Below are 13,538 nucleotides of genomic sequence, written 5' to 3'. Positions count from 1 at the left end.
CTCCCCCCACCCCAGTGTTTCTCAGCTTTTTTTTTTTGTAAGTCTCACCAATCACGCTATCGGGGAACCTGGGTCCCACCAAGATAAGACACACACAAAAAGCACTTTTTCCATGAACGATATTATTCAATACATTCAGAATTTTGGATCTTAACAATTCATCCCCTTACAGGCTCTGTGCCATTGGCTCAGCCTTGATGGTACCTCTGTTCCAATTATGTATATCAGTGATTCAGGGTCTCCTGGCCATATGAGTCCTGCCTCAATGCTTTGTTTGTCCATGGAAACAACACAATGTATCAAAATTATGATTGAACATTTGTAAAGTATTTTATTTACTGTCTAGATTTTGAAACCACTAGTGTGAAACTTACGAATCAGGCAAGAGCTCCATATTGGCTAATTCAGCTGTATTTTTCAACTTTTTTTTTTGGCTGGCTGGCACTGTTTTTAATAGAGCACCCTTTTAAAGTCTGCTGCCTTCCAGATGTGTTAGATTACAGTTCCCAGCATAAGATTTATAGGAGTTTTAACCCAACACCTCTTGAAAGCATCAGACAGAAGAAACTTAAAATAGAAGACTCTAGCTTTTTTTCTGAATCAAAGCTATATAACAGACAAGAAATCTGAAAACAATTAACTACGTGTCAACATATTTTTACACCACACAAGTAATTATGACATTGTTATATCTTAAAAAGTATATTTGCTGTGTTATTTTTTAAATGTAAGAATACCCTTCAAGGGCAAATCAAATATCCATCCAGTCTACAACATCTGATACAAGAGTGGCCAGTCTCAAACAATTCATATAATTTGAAACTAGCCAGCAATTATTACTTATCCCAACTATTTGATATGTTGGATCATTTTTGGATGTCATAATTTATCATTATTTATGGACTGTCCTCGTGAACTTGCATATTTTGTTTTTAAAAATCCATCTGCATTAATGAGCCCCTGTACTAATGTAATTTAAAACATTTAAATATCCTTTGAATTTAGTTTGACTCCTGGTGACTTCATGGATATATTCATGTAATGTTCATATGACAATAGGGAAGTACCTATTTCATCTTCTGGAATGATTCAACTTCCCTGTATTCTCACAGCAGTAACATTTTGTTGTGTCTACCAATCAAGTACTTGGTTTTCCTGCTTTATTCTTTTCAATTGGATGGCTCTGAACTTAATGTTTAAAAGTAGGAACAAATTCTTTACTTTGTTCTCATCTCATTCAATTCCAAGTAAAGGTATGGCTAGCTGATGAGATCTAAATAGCTTGAAATAGATCTATACTAGTCTCCCTTTATTTATTTATCAGCACAAATACAACATTATATATATATGTATGTATGTATGTATGTGTGTATGTGTGTGTGTGTGTGTGTGTGTGTGTGTGTGTGTGTGTGTGTATGTATATATATATATATATATATATATATATATATATATATATATATATATATATATATATTTAAAGTCACAACCCCTGGTATGCCCAAATATGGGAGGAAGGTCACACTTCCACTCTCTGTCTTCGGCTCGTCACAAGAGACCATCCAGACAGAAACCCAATATTTTTTACTGTTGCCTTTTTGTTACATTTGTTATATTTATGCTGATAAATAAATAAAGGGAGACTAGTATAGATCTATTTCAAGCTATTTAGCTCTCATCAGCTAGCCACACCCTTGTTGGGAATCGAACCTGTGCTCTATTGCCTCTTAGGCAGATGTGTTAACCATTGAGCTACACAGCTTGACTCCTTATCAGCCAGCCAGGGTGAGAGGTATATATTTAAAGTCACAACCCCTGGTATGCCCAAATATGGGAGGAAGGTCACACTTCCACTCTCTGTCTTCGGCTCGTCACAAGAGACCATCCAGACAGAAACCCAATATTTTTTACTGTTGCCTTTTTGTTACATTTGTTATATTTATGCTGATAAATAAATAAAGGGAGACTAGTATAGATCTATTTCAAGCTATTTAGCTCTCATCAGCTAGCCACACCCTTGTTGGGAATCGAACCTGTGCTCTATTGCCTCTTAGGCAGATGTGTTAACCTCTCACCCTGGCTGGCTGATAAGGAGTCGAGCTGTGTAGCTCAATGGTTAACACATACAAAATATATATATATATATATATATATATATATATATATATATATATATATATATATATATATATATATATATATATATATATATATATATTTGTGCTGATAAATAAAGGGAGACTTGGTTTCTGTCTGGATGGTCTCTTATGACGAGCCGATGGACAGAGAATGGAAGCAGTGAACTTCCTCCCATATTTGGGCATACTAAGGGTTGTGACTATATATATATATATATAGTCACATATATCTCCACCATTAATCAGACCCTTGGAAGCCAACAGCAGAATAGCAATAATCAACTATATTATACATAATATGTTCAAAGCAAATAATTAAACACAAAATATTGATAACTGTCATAATTAAGACACAACGGCATCATTTAATTCCTCATAAGGCTTCCAATATCTTACTATATTTCAGAAATCCAAATATATGGGGGAGCTTTGGAGAAGCCCTTCTACAGTACAGAATACAGCCACTGTAAAATAGCCACTATGAGTCTTATCTCCCTTGATTCACAAAAATGAGGAATCAACAGCAGTTTTTGACGTATGAATCAAATAAGGTGATTGTGGCTGGAGAAAGCAGGCCCTAAACATCTTGGTGTCTACTGTACTGAGCTTTATAGGTTTAAAAAGAACCAGCAATTTGAATTGTACCCAGAAGCCAATAGAAAGCAAGGGCAGGACACAAAGCACCTGAGTGGCAGGCTCATGACAACAACAACAACAACAATCAGAAACTGTGTTGATGCATCCAGAACTAACTGTAACTTCAAACTGATTGATACGTGTTGACTCTTAGCAATCATGCTGATAAATTTTCTCCATAATGATCTTTCCTTAACTTGTTTTTTTCTAAATAACCTTCAAAAGCAGCACTATGTAATTGCCTGTTGATGGTTCTCCTTCTGGTCTCAAGGCTAACGCCATGAGACTGAACAGCAAGATCTTATTCTGAATGTCCCCCCGCTGCTTTATAATCAGTGCTATCAGTGTGAAATGCAGGTTGATGGCTGCATCTCCCTGGGACAAAAACTATTGTGAAGTGCTAATCAGTGAGCAGGGAGAAGCTTGGAACTATGAAATAGCTTTCCTTTGAAAAGGAGGCAAGAGCTGCTGGACAGGAAGCAAAGTGAAGACAGTTATTCTCCTGTCGTGTAACTTAGGACTCTGATCCACATGAAAAAAATTTCCCTTAATAAAACTGACCCTGATCCATGAAAGTCAAATAAAAATTATGTGAAGACTGCATTCTTCATCATAATTAGTATATAGACTCAATGGAATTTATTTAAAATTTTGTTTATTTAGTGTCTAGAGCACATGTTCAGAGTCACGGTACAGATTGCAAATACTATATGCTTTTCTGACCCTGTTGTCCTTCATGTTTCCTTAAAATCTCCCAACATGTCATTCAACTTTGTGAAAAAGTGGTCAGCCTCCAAGTTCTATCAATTCAATTAAGGGGATAAGTAAAGTTAGTTGTGGAAATAGAGTAATAAACAATCTTGTTTGATTTAGCTCTGCCATGCCCTATATAAATCGCACAAACTTTGACTTCCTCTTCACAACTCTTACTACATAGTCAAAAGGACATCATGCCCTACTCAAATGCCTGAAGACTTTTTTTTTTAAAAAAATGATGTTTAACAGTCTAGGAAATGCTACAAAATTATTTGTAAAACTCTTGAACCCCCAATCCACTGTCAGAGATATAAATTGAGATTTGAGACAATAGTGAATCTTCCAGGAATAGCTAACCTGTCAAAATCAGTGTGAGTGCAGTATAAAATCAACTAAGAAGTCCTAAAAAATATCCTAGAACAATAGCTAGTAGTTTATCGTCATCCTTTAAAGACATTTCATTGCCTAAGGACTGAATGACGTTATTACAGTACTATATTGAAGGAAACATTATTATTATTTTTTATCAGATAATTGTACATTCTCAATTGGAATATAGGGCCATTTCTTTGCCAGCTGAAGCTGCAGCAAGACAGTGGTCCCAAACATACCAGTACGTCTACAGGAGAAGAGGTGATATTCAGCAGGTTCTGACCACTTCTGGAGAACCAGTAGCGGAAATTTTGAGTAGTTCGGAGAACCGGTAAATACCACCTCTGACTAGCCCCACTCCCATCTATTCTCTGCCTCCTGAGTCCCAGCTGATCAGGAGGAAATAGGGATTTTGCAGTAACCTCCCCCTGGAGTGGGGAGGGAATGGAGATTTTACAGTATCCTTCCCCTGCCATGCCCACCAAGCCACCCCCACAGAACCAGTAGTAAAAAAAATGAATTCCACCACTGGACCATATTCAATCTAGAATTAAACTTCATAGAGATGTCATGGCAGGACATGGTTATCTACAGTTCAAATAATTAAACCTTCATAAATTACCACATTGAACCAGTTCACCATGGAGAAATGGACAACAATTCCTGTGCAGCAAATGTGAGAATCTGTTCACCAATTATAGGGCAAATTTGGATGTAATTATTTAGCTTTAATAATGGTACAAACAATTTGCTAAATCTAAAATGGTGATTACCACACCTTAGATAACCATGCTTTTGAAATAAATGAAACAAATATCAAACTTAAATGTTATTTTTTCACTCTGAGTTTTTTATACATCATGTGATGCTGTGAATATATACTATGATAAAGATATGTGCAAATTCAAAAAATCTTGGAAGAGGGTGAATTCCCCCCGCAGCTGTCCCTGACAACTGCTTCTGCCTCTCTTGACCTCTTCTACCAAATACCAGAAACTATGATCTTCCTTTGCCTAACGAAAGGGAAACAAGTGCAAAATAAAACAAAAGAAAACTTAATTTATTATATAAATTTCTTGGCTCATTGCAAATTTTCTCATGGAAGTATGTTTGGGCATTTCCATTACCAGAAAGTTAATTTGGGACAGAAGCACCAACTCTTCCATTTAATATTGGTTCTGCCAAAGTGAAGGTCTCCAATCCCAGATGGATTTCACTTCCAAGATTGAGCCAGCTCATTAGAAATTCTGAAAGTGAAGAATTAGTGTGTAGTATACTAATATATAGCATTGTATTGGGAAAGGCTAATATAGACAATCTATTCCTAAAGGCACACATTCGCTCTTGCTGATTTCACTTCATTCCAACTGTCATGGCTGTCATTCCTGAAAGTGTCCTTTTATATTATTGAACATTTTTGCATGCTTAGCTCACAGAGCAGTTGTCAGATACTGATTTGCCCGGTAATCAGAATCAGTCTCTCCTTTCTGTAAGGGGATAGAAGTCGCCACTGGAAGCTGACAGGTGATTGTTGTGAGATCTAGGTTAAACTCATCTCTTGATCTTGAAGTCTTGGTTAATTTCTGTTACTCACAACTTCTGCTATTTTTAAGAGAGCTAATTTAAGAAAGACTTCTAGGATAATAGCCTTGGGCTTAGTTTAATTGAAACCTGAAATAAATATTTTTGCATGATTGATATTATTAGTGTTAATATTATTTCAATACTGAATGTGTCTTTTCCATCAGATTATAAAATAACTAGTTTACAGTGAACACTGGTCTACCTGCTTATTTTACTGACTTTTAAAACAAGCAAACTAAAATCGAAACCAACTAAATTATGGGGATCTGTATGAGAAATAATTTAGCTTATATTACAGACACATATTCACTGAAGATGGGACAGCACCACCATCATATCTGAATATTGGGGTTTATAATAAAAATGACATATAATTCATATCTATCCTATAATACAATGACATGTTGTAAACAATGAAATATATCTAAGAATGAATTATATCTTTCTTCCAGATGTTGATCCATCTACCTAATTTCTAGGAATAAAAAAGAATGAACTACATCTAATAAATATATCTACAAAGAAAGCTACTATATACTATAGCTCAATATGACACAGGCACATTATGATTGTGTAGCAATTTTTGTTGACCCTAATAAAGACATTAGTCAAGTGTAAGTGTTGGATTTTTCCCTCTCACAGAATCACCACCTTTTCCTGTTTTCTATTTGATGTGCACATCTGATTCTAAGTTTAGTGCCAAGTAATCTCAGCTAAAGCATTTTGAATAATTGGCTCTGAGACTGAAGAATGCTGCCAGCCAGGATAGATAAAGCTAGCCTTAGTCACTTATTTAGTTTAAGATAAACAACATTATATAGGCTCCTTGATTTTTGTCCAAATATTAGGAAACCAAATGTTTCTGCTTTATTTCATCCACACCGATATGGTCCCATACATATTCCTTTACCCATATGTTTTTAAATCTTATAGATGGAAATATTGGCTAGACATTTGTGCTGATAAAAAGAAGGAAAAATAAGATCTCAAAGCTCAGTATTAACCCTAGTTCTACACCAGACCTATCAGAACTTGTCTGTCTTTATGGAAGTGTAGGCCATCAGATCTGGAAATTATCTATCCTTGGACTGGAAAATAAAGTATTTTGCTCCAACCCTCTACTTTATTTCATCTAAGGAAGTTCTGATAAATGTATACAAGTGTATCCTTTGACTTACAACCTAACACAGTGATAGTGAACCTTTTCAACATTGAATGGCCAAACCAGAACAAGCGTGCAGGCACCAGAGTGCCAGAAATCCGAAGACCAGCTGGCCGGCACACGTATGCCTGTTTTGGGGCCATTTTTTGGCCTGTTTTCAGGCCAATTTTTGGGCTTTTTCAGGTCGTTTTGGGGGCAAAAATGGCCAGAAGAGCAACTGGTGATGGTGTATGTGCCCACAGAGAGGGCTCTGCATGCCACCTCTGGCACGCATGCCATAGGTTCACCATCATGGTCCTAACACATATGAAAGGCTCAGGATAAGTGTAAGTGTAGATGATTTCACCTAAGAGAGCTAAAGATTTCCTGTTGTCAGGGCTCATTTTCTAGACATTATGTTAAGATGATTAACATGGCTTGATACCAAGAATGATTGACTATTTGGCATCCTCATCTCCCTGAGAACCATAGGCTATAAAATTTCAGTTCCTGCAAATGAACCCATTATATCTATGAATCCATTCCATTATTATTTGACTACATTTTGTTTGGTCAGTTGGCAGAGAATAAGCTTTAAGATGTTTTGATTATTTATTTATTAGGCTCCTGTTGTGGCCCAGCAGGAGCCGTTGGAGCTGCCGATGACTCCGATAGTGAGGAACCTATGAGTCTGCTATGGAAGATGTGGAGGACCCTGGGCAGGGTTCGGAGTCAGAGCAGGGACCAGAGAGGCTGGTTGGCCACCAGAAGGTGCTTGAGGCACAGAGCAGTCGGGAAGATCAAAGGGAATTTGTCCCTGACGCCAGACAACAAAGGGCGGAGAAATGGAGGCAGCAGTTACGGAGACAGACTCATAAGAGATAATCAAGCCCAGGTGGTTGTGGCTTGGCCCCTCCCAAGAGTGTATATAAGAAGAGACTTTGGGAGGAGTCCTATTACAGGACACAACCGTTCGTAGTAATCTGGAGAACTTCTTGTCTGGTCTGCCTTGTGTTCCCATGTCTGTTGGAGTCTGGGTTGCTGCCAACTTCTTGCCAGTGAGTCGTGTCTGGACTTTCAGCCAACAGGATTATAATTGCTTTGAATAAAGAGTGGCAAACAGCTAAGCCTGTGTCTGCGTTCATTACCGGATGGAGGGGGGCCAGAACAGTCTCCTATGCCACTCCACTTATTTCAGACTCACCAAGGAACAGTACAACCTAATTTCAATATAACCCCAAAGTACAACAGGAAAAGATTGATATCCCATTTATCCCCAAGATCTATTGGAAAAGCCATATTTTAACAGCCTCTCTAAATTCATCAGGGTTGGGCTCTCTGGGATACGTCTTTACTTTCTGTACCACAAGAGATTATTTAAGACTGACAATTCCCACATGTTAGATGATGGCCTTTTTGCTTTTAATTCCTTGGCATTGCCTCTTTTGATATTAGACCCAACTAATTTATGGCAATTGCTTCAATTCTGAGAGCTGACATATAGATCCTAAAACTTATCTAAGTTGGTGAAATAACTAGGAATGACTAGCCAAGATCCCTCAAAGCTAGTGGCAAAATGGTAGCAGCACCAGGCCTTCTGATTCCTTAGCAACTCTAATTATTTTCATGTGGAGAAGCCTCCATCTGAAAACAAATGGGGCACTGTCTCAAGAGTTCTCCTGAAAACATAGCAGCCTTGAGGTTTAGCCAGCCACAGCAGAAGCCTGAGCATGAATCTAACAATTCTTTGTTTACTTTGGCCTCAAGAGAAACAGTTCACAAAATTGGGACTTCTAGTTGTTGATGCAACAGGTCTTGGTAAAATTCATCCCTATCTATTTTACCTTTAGGTAATATCTCATATTCCAATAGAACAAAATGTAACTTCTATAATGTATTTTTATCTACATGGTTTGTTTGGTCATTCTTCATTTTCTGTGCTGCCAAGTATTTATTTGTTAAGACTGCAATCCTAGGTCAAGTTTTGGAAGCCAACATGATTTGTTTCAGGATGAAATTTTATTTATTTACTTCTTCCATTTCTGTATATGGATATTCCATATATTAAGAAGATACTTTCCTCCTCATTTCTATGGCTACTCACTCAACAATGCCATATTGCAAGATAGGATTGTCATGTAACGCTGCTGAGATGCATTTTATGCTATGAAATGAAATATATTCTTTATCAAGGCAAGAAGTTCCTTTTGTCATTTGTGGTCTTTGGAGGTGGTTAAAGCTTTCTAACCTAATTCAATAATCTCAAATTGAGTGGCTAATAGGTTTTTTTAAAGATAAATAAAATAACAACAAACATAACAATACACATAAAGCAGTTTAAAACAACAGGCAGGTTAACAACAGAGCCATCGATAATAATACAGCCAATACATGGACTCAACCCTTCCTCCTGATTCCCAGGCCTAGGGGGAGCACTAAGTCTTTAAGGCCTTATTAAATACCTTTAATTTAATTTATTAAACACAGTGGCTCAGTGGCTCTGAGCTTGTCGATCACAAGGTCGGCTGTCCAGCAGTTAGAATCCCTAGCGCTGCATAACAGAGTGAGCTCCTGTTACTTGTCCCAGTTCTGCCAACCTAGCAGTTAGAAAACATGTAAAAAATGCAAGCAGAAAAGTAGGGACCACTATGGTGGGAGGTAACAGGGTTCCATGCACCGTCGTCATTTAGTCATGCCAGCCATATGATTATGTGATGTCTTCAGGCAGCGCTGGCTCTTTGGCTTTGAAATGGAGATGAGCACCACACTCTAAAGTCGGGAATGACTAGCACATATGTGCGAGGGGAACCTTTACTTTTAAAGAACTTTTGAAAGGGGCTGGGCCAATCTGATCTCTAGGGATGATGTTCCAAAGGGCAAGAAAAGGCTTGCTTTCCAAGTCCAGCCAGATGACAATCCTTAGTACCGGGATGACAAACCTATGGCATGCATGCCACAGGTGGCACACGGAGCCATTTGTCAGGGCACGCGAGGCATTGCCCTGTCAGTTGGTCAGCGTGCATGTGCGTGCTGGCAAGCTGAGTTCAGCCTTTTGTAATGCCATTTTTGCCCTCCCAAGGCTCCAGAGGCTTTATAGGAGCCTGGGGATGGCAAAAACAGCCTCCCCCGCTCCCCCGGAGGCCCTTCTCTGCAGCCTGCAAATGACCCTATGGGCAAACTAGAAGTTCGGGAATGGACTTCTGGTTTGCTCGTAGGGCCAGTTAAGCCCTCTGGAGCCTTTGGGTAATTTTTTGCCCTTCAGAGGCTCCAGGGAAGCTTCTGAAGCGTCCGGAGGGGCTCGTGGGGGCGGGGAGGCTGTTTTTGCCCTCCCCAGGCTCCTATAAAGCCTCTGGAGCCTGGGGAGGGCAAAAAAAAGCATGGAAAAATGGGGGTTGCACCTATCATGCACGCATGTGTGCTGGGTGATGTCACACATTGCATTATGGGTGCAGCATACCCGTGCACGAACCCCCTGCGCTCCCCCACTTATGGCACGTGAGCCAAAAAAGGTTTGCTATCGCTGCCTTAGTAGATGGAACATGGAGCTTGGTTCCCTTCAGAAAGGTCAAACATTTCCTCAATCTGAGGATTACAGATTTGAAATCTAACACATTTGGAGCATGGCAGTTTAAGTATCTCCAACATCAGGAGCCAAGGTACATTGCTGAAACAATTTTTTAAATATAAATCTTCAAGCTTTCTCAGTATTTTACCTTGCCATGCAACCATTAAAGGCAAGCAAGCAAATATGATTGAATCCTTTAGACACTCATATATGGGAAATTTTAAATGAGAGCTAACAACAAAATATAAAATATGCACTTTATTATATTTGCAAAGACCCCCGGGTACCTTAACAAAAGTACATTCAGGATGGAAACAGATCACTATTTTCACTCAGAGAAAGAGAGTGTCATTATAATGACAGCCAGTAACATTGCATCTTCCGGCTAGAAAAACTAATATCTCACATTTGATATTCAGCACAGATTGGTCTCACAATCCTATACAAGAAGATACTTTCCTCCTGATTTTTATTTCTTATGAGTTTTTGGGGCAGGTAGAAGAGAAAAATGCCTGTTTGAATAGATTTATTATTCTGCAAGATAATTCAGGGCTTTTAAAAAAAAGTCTATGTTCTTTGTACAGGCATAAATTAGCATTTAAAATTTCAGATGTATTTCCTCTATAACAGTGATGGCTAACCTTTTTGCCATCGTGTGAGAAAAGTGGGGGGAGCGCGGGGGTCATGCAGGGGTGTGTCCATACCCATAATTCTATGCATGTGACACCCCCCCCCCATGCATGCATGCGTGACCCCCTGCCCTCCCCCCCGCTTTTGCTGTGCAATGCACCTGTTTTTTGTTCTCCCCAGGCTCCAGATGCTTTCTTGGAGCCTGGAGAGGGCAGAAATATTCCCCCTCCCCGCAGAGGCTCTCCAAAGGCTTCAGGAGGCTTCCCTGAAGCCTCTGGAGGGCGAAAAACAGCTAAAAATGAAAGTCGAAGTCAACTGGCCAGCGCGTGCATGCACGCTGGAACTGACACGGCAACGCCTTACGTGCTCTAACAAATGGCTCCATGTGCCACCTGTGGCACGCATTCTATATGATGCTTTTATAATTGATGACTTTTGAACCTCTTTGATTTAAGGTTTTGACCAGCTGAATTAGTTTACAGTGTAAAAAGCACTAGTAGCAAGTTTATATTCCCTGCTTCACACTTCATATACTAATTCACCCCTCCCTTCAACTAGATAGTTCCAGGGATGGGCTTCCAAAATTTTAGCAAGGGGTTCTCTGTCCAGTTGCTGCATGGGTGTGGCCATGGTGAGGGTGGCCTAGTTGGCCTCTTGCACCACAGTGGAGGGCATTTTTGCCCTCCCTGGGCTCCAGAGGTTTTCCTTGTGCCTCCGTGAAGGTGAAAATAGCCTCCTCAGGTTCCAGACCCATTTCTGGCCTTCCCGAACTTCTGGTAGGCTCGTTTTTTGCCCTATCCAAGCATTCGCACATGCCCTGCACTTACCCTCATCTAAAACAGGCTGCGTGGGGACTCCTGGGAGGGGAGGGGTAGACAGAGCCAGCTAACAGTGAGATTTGGGGTTCTCCGAACTACACAGAAACTTAGCTAGAGGTTCTTCCAAAATCCTGTGAACATTTTATGACATGCTAGGCATGTACCATGTAGAGAAAAGAGGAAATAGATACAAGATCTAAAGAGTTGAAGCATGGATATAGAAGGGGAAGAAGCTTCTTCTACTTACATTCATTTGGCAATCAAATATTAAACATTTCAGCAGAGTTCAGCAATAATGCTTAATCTTGAAAGCAGGGTTCAAAACAAGGAGCTTAAAACATTTAAAGATTAGAAAGGGATGTTAAATTGCAGAGCTAAATTCTACCTGAAACATCCTAAAACATTACATCAAGTTACATAAACTTTCTCATCAGTTATAGATTTTTGTTTCAAGTAGAATTTAGCTCTACATTTAACATCCCTTTTTAATCTTTAAATGTTTCATGGTGGCACAGTGGTTACAATGCAGTACTGCAGGCTACTTCTGCTGACTGCTGACTGCTGACTACCGGCTGCCAAAGGTTTGGCAGTTTGAGTCTCACCAGCTCATGGTTCACTCTGCCTTCCATCCTTCCAAGCTGGGTAAAATGAGGACCCAGATTATTGGGGGCAATATGTTGACTCTGTAAACCACTTAGCACTGTAAAGCAGTATATAAGTTTAAGTGTTATTGCTATACAGTGTCTTTATGGTCCTACGTTCTCAAGAATCTCTTCTTCAGTGGTTTTAAAATTATACTTTCAATATATTTATAATACCTCATCTTCAACGATTGGATGATCTCATCCAGTGGCATCATGTAGAGACTAAATAGAACGGAAGAAAGAACTGAGCCTTGCAGCACCCCACTAAGTATGAGTTATGAACTAGACCTCTCTTTCCCATCACCACCAATTGGAACTGATCCAAGAGGAAGGAGAAGAACAAAAAAAGCATCATGCTGCCAACACCCAACTTTCAGAGCCAGTCCAGGATACCATGATGGATGGCATGAAAAGCTACTGAGATGTTACTCTGTTACAGGCTAGCATGGAAGATACAGAGTTTGAACTGCAATGTTGCAATTTATCTTTCATTACTTATACATACACATAAACAAACACACACACACAAACATCATAGAACAATGATGGCTAGCATGATCCTTTCTAGGAGCCTGGGGAGGGTAAAAAAGCCATTCCCCATCCCCCCAGAGGTCCTTGTGAGGAAGGAAATGACCCATTTTCTGACTTCCGGGTTGCCCATTTGGGCCATTTCTCTCCCTCTTGAGCAAAAATCACCCAATGTGCAAACCGGAAGTTCAGGAATGGACTTTTGGTTTGCTCATTAGGCTGTTTTTCACCCTCCAGTGGCTTCAGGGGGCTTCCCTGAAGTCTCCGGAGAGCGAAAAACCACCCATAGTTTTTCACCCTCCAGAAGCTTCAGAGAAGCCTCTGGAGGGAGAAAACAACTGCAAATCAGCTGGCCAGCACATGCATGCACACTGGAGTTGACAGGGCAATGCCTCGCATCTCCTCAGAAATGGCTCCATGTGCCACCTGTTGCACGTGTGCCATAGGTTCGCCATCACGGCCATAGAATCTTGATTTTATCTTTGAACAGTGGGTCATCTTTCTGGAATGGGTTTCCATCAACAGCAACAAAATACGAGTTTACCCTCCCTTTTCCAATGTGCTTTAGGCTTTACATGTCCATGTTAAAGACTTCAGTCTCCTTTGATCTGGTTTTCCAAATGTGTTTTCACATGTCCATGTGGAGCAAGTCTCCCTTGACAATTATGCTTTGAGCCTGACCACAACCTTTTCCTGAAATTCTAAAAAGTGTTCCCATCCCCCTCA

This window comes from Thamnophis elegans, chromosome 5 (assembly GCF_009769535.1).
Source record: "Thamnophis elegans isolate rThaEle1 chromosome 5, rThaEle1.pri, whole genome shotgun sequence".
Lineage (NCBI taxonomy): Eukaryota > Metazoa > Chordata > Lepidosauria > Squamata > Colubridae > Thamnophis > Thamnophis elegans.
Note: the sequence above shows the minus strand (reverse complement) of the source record.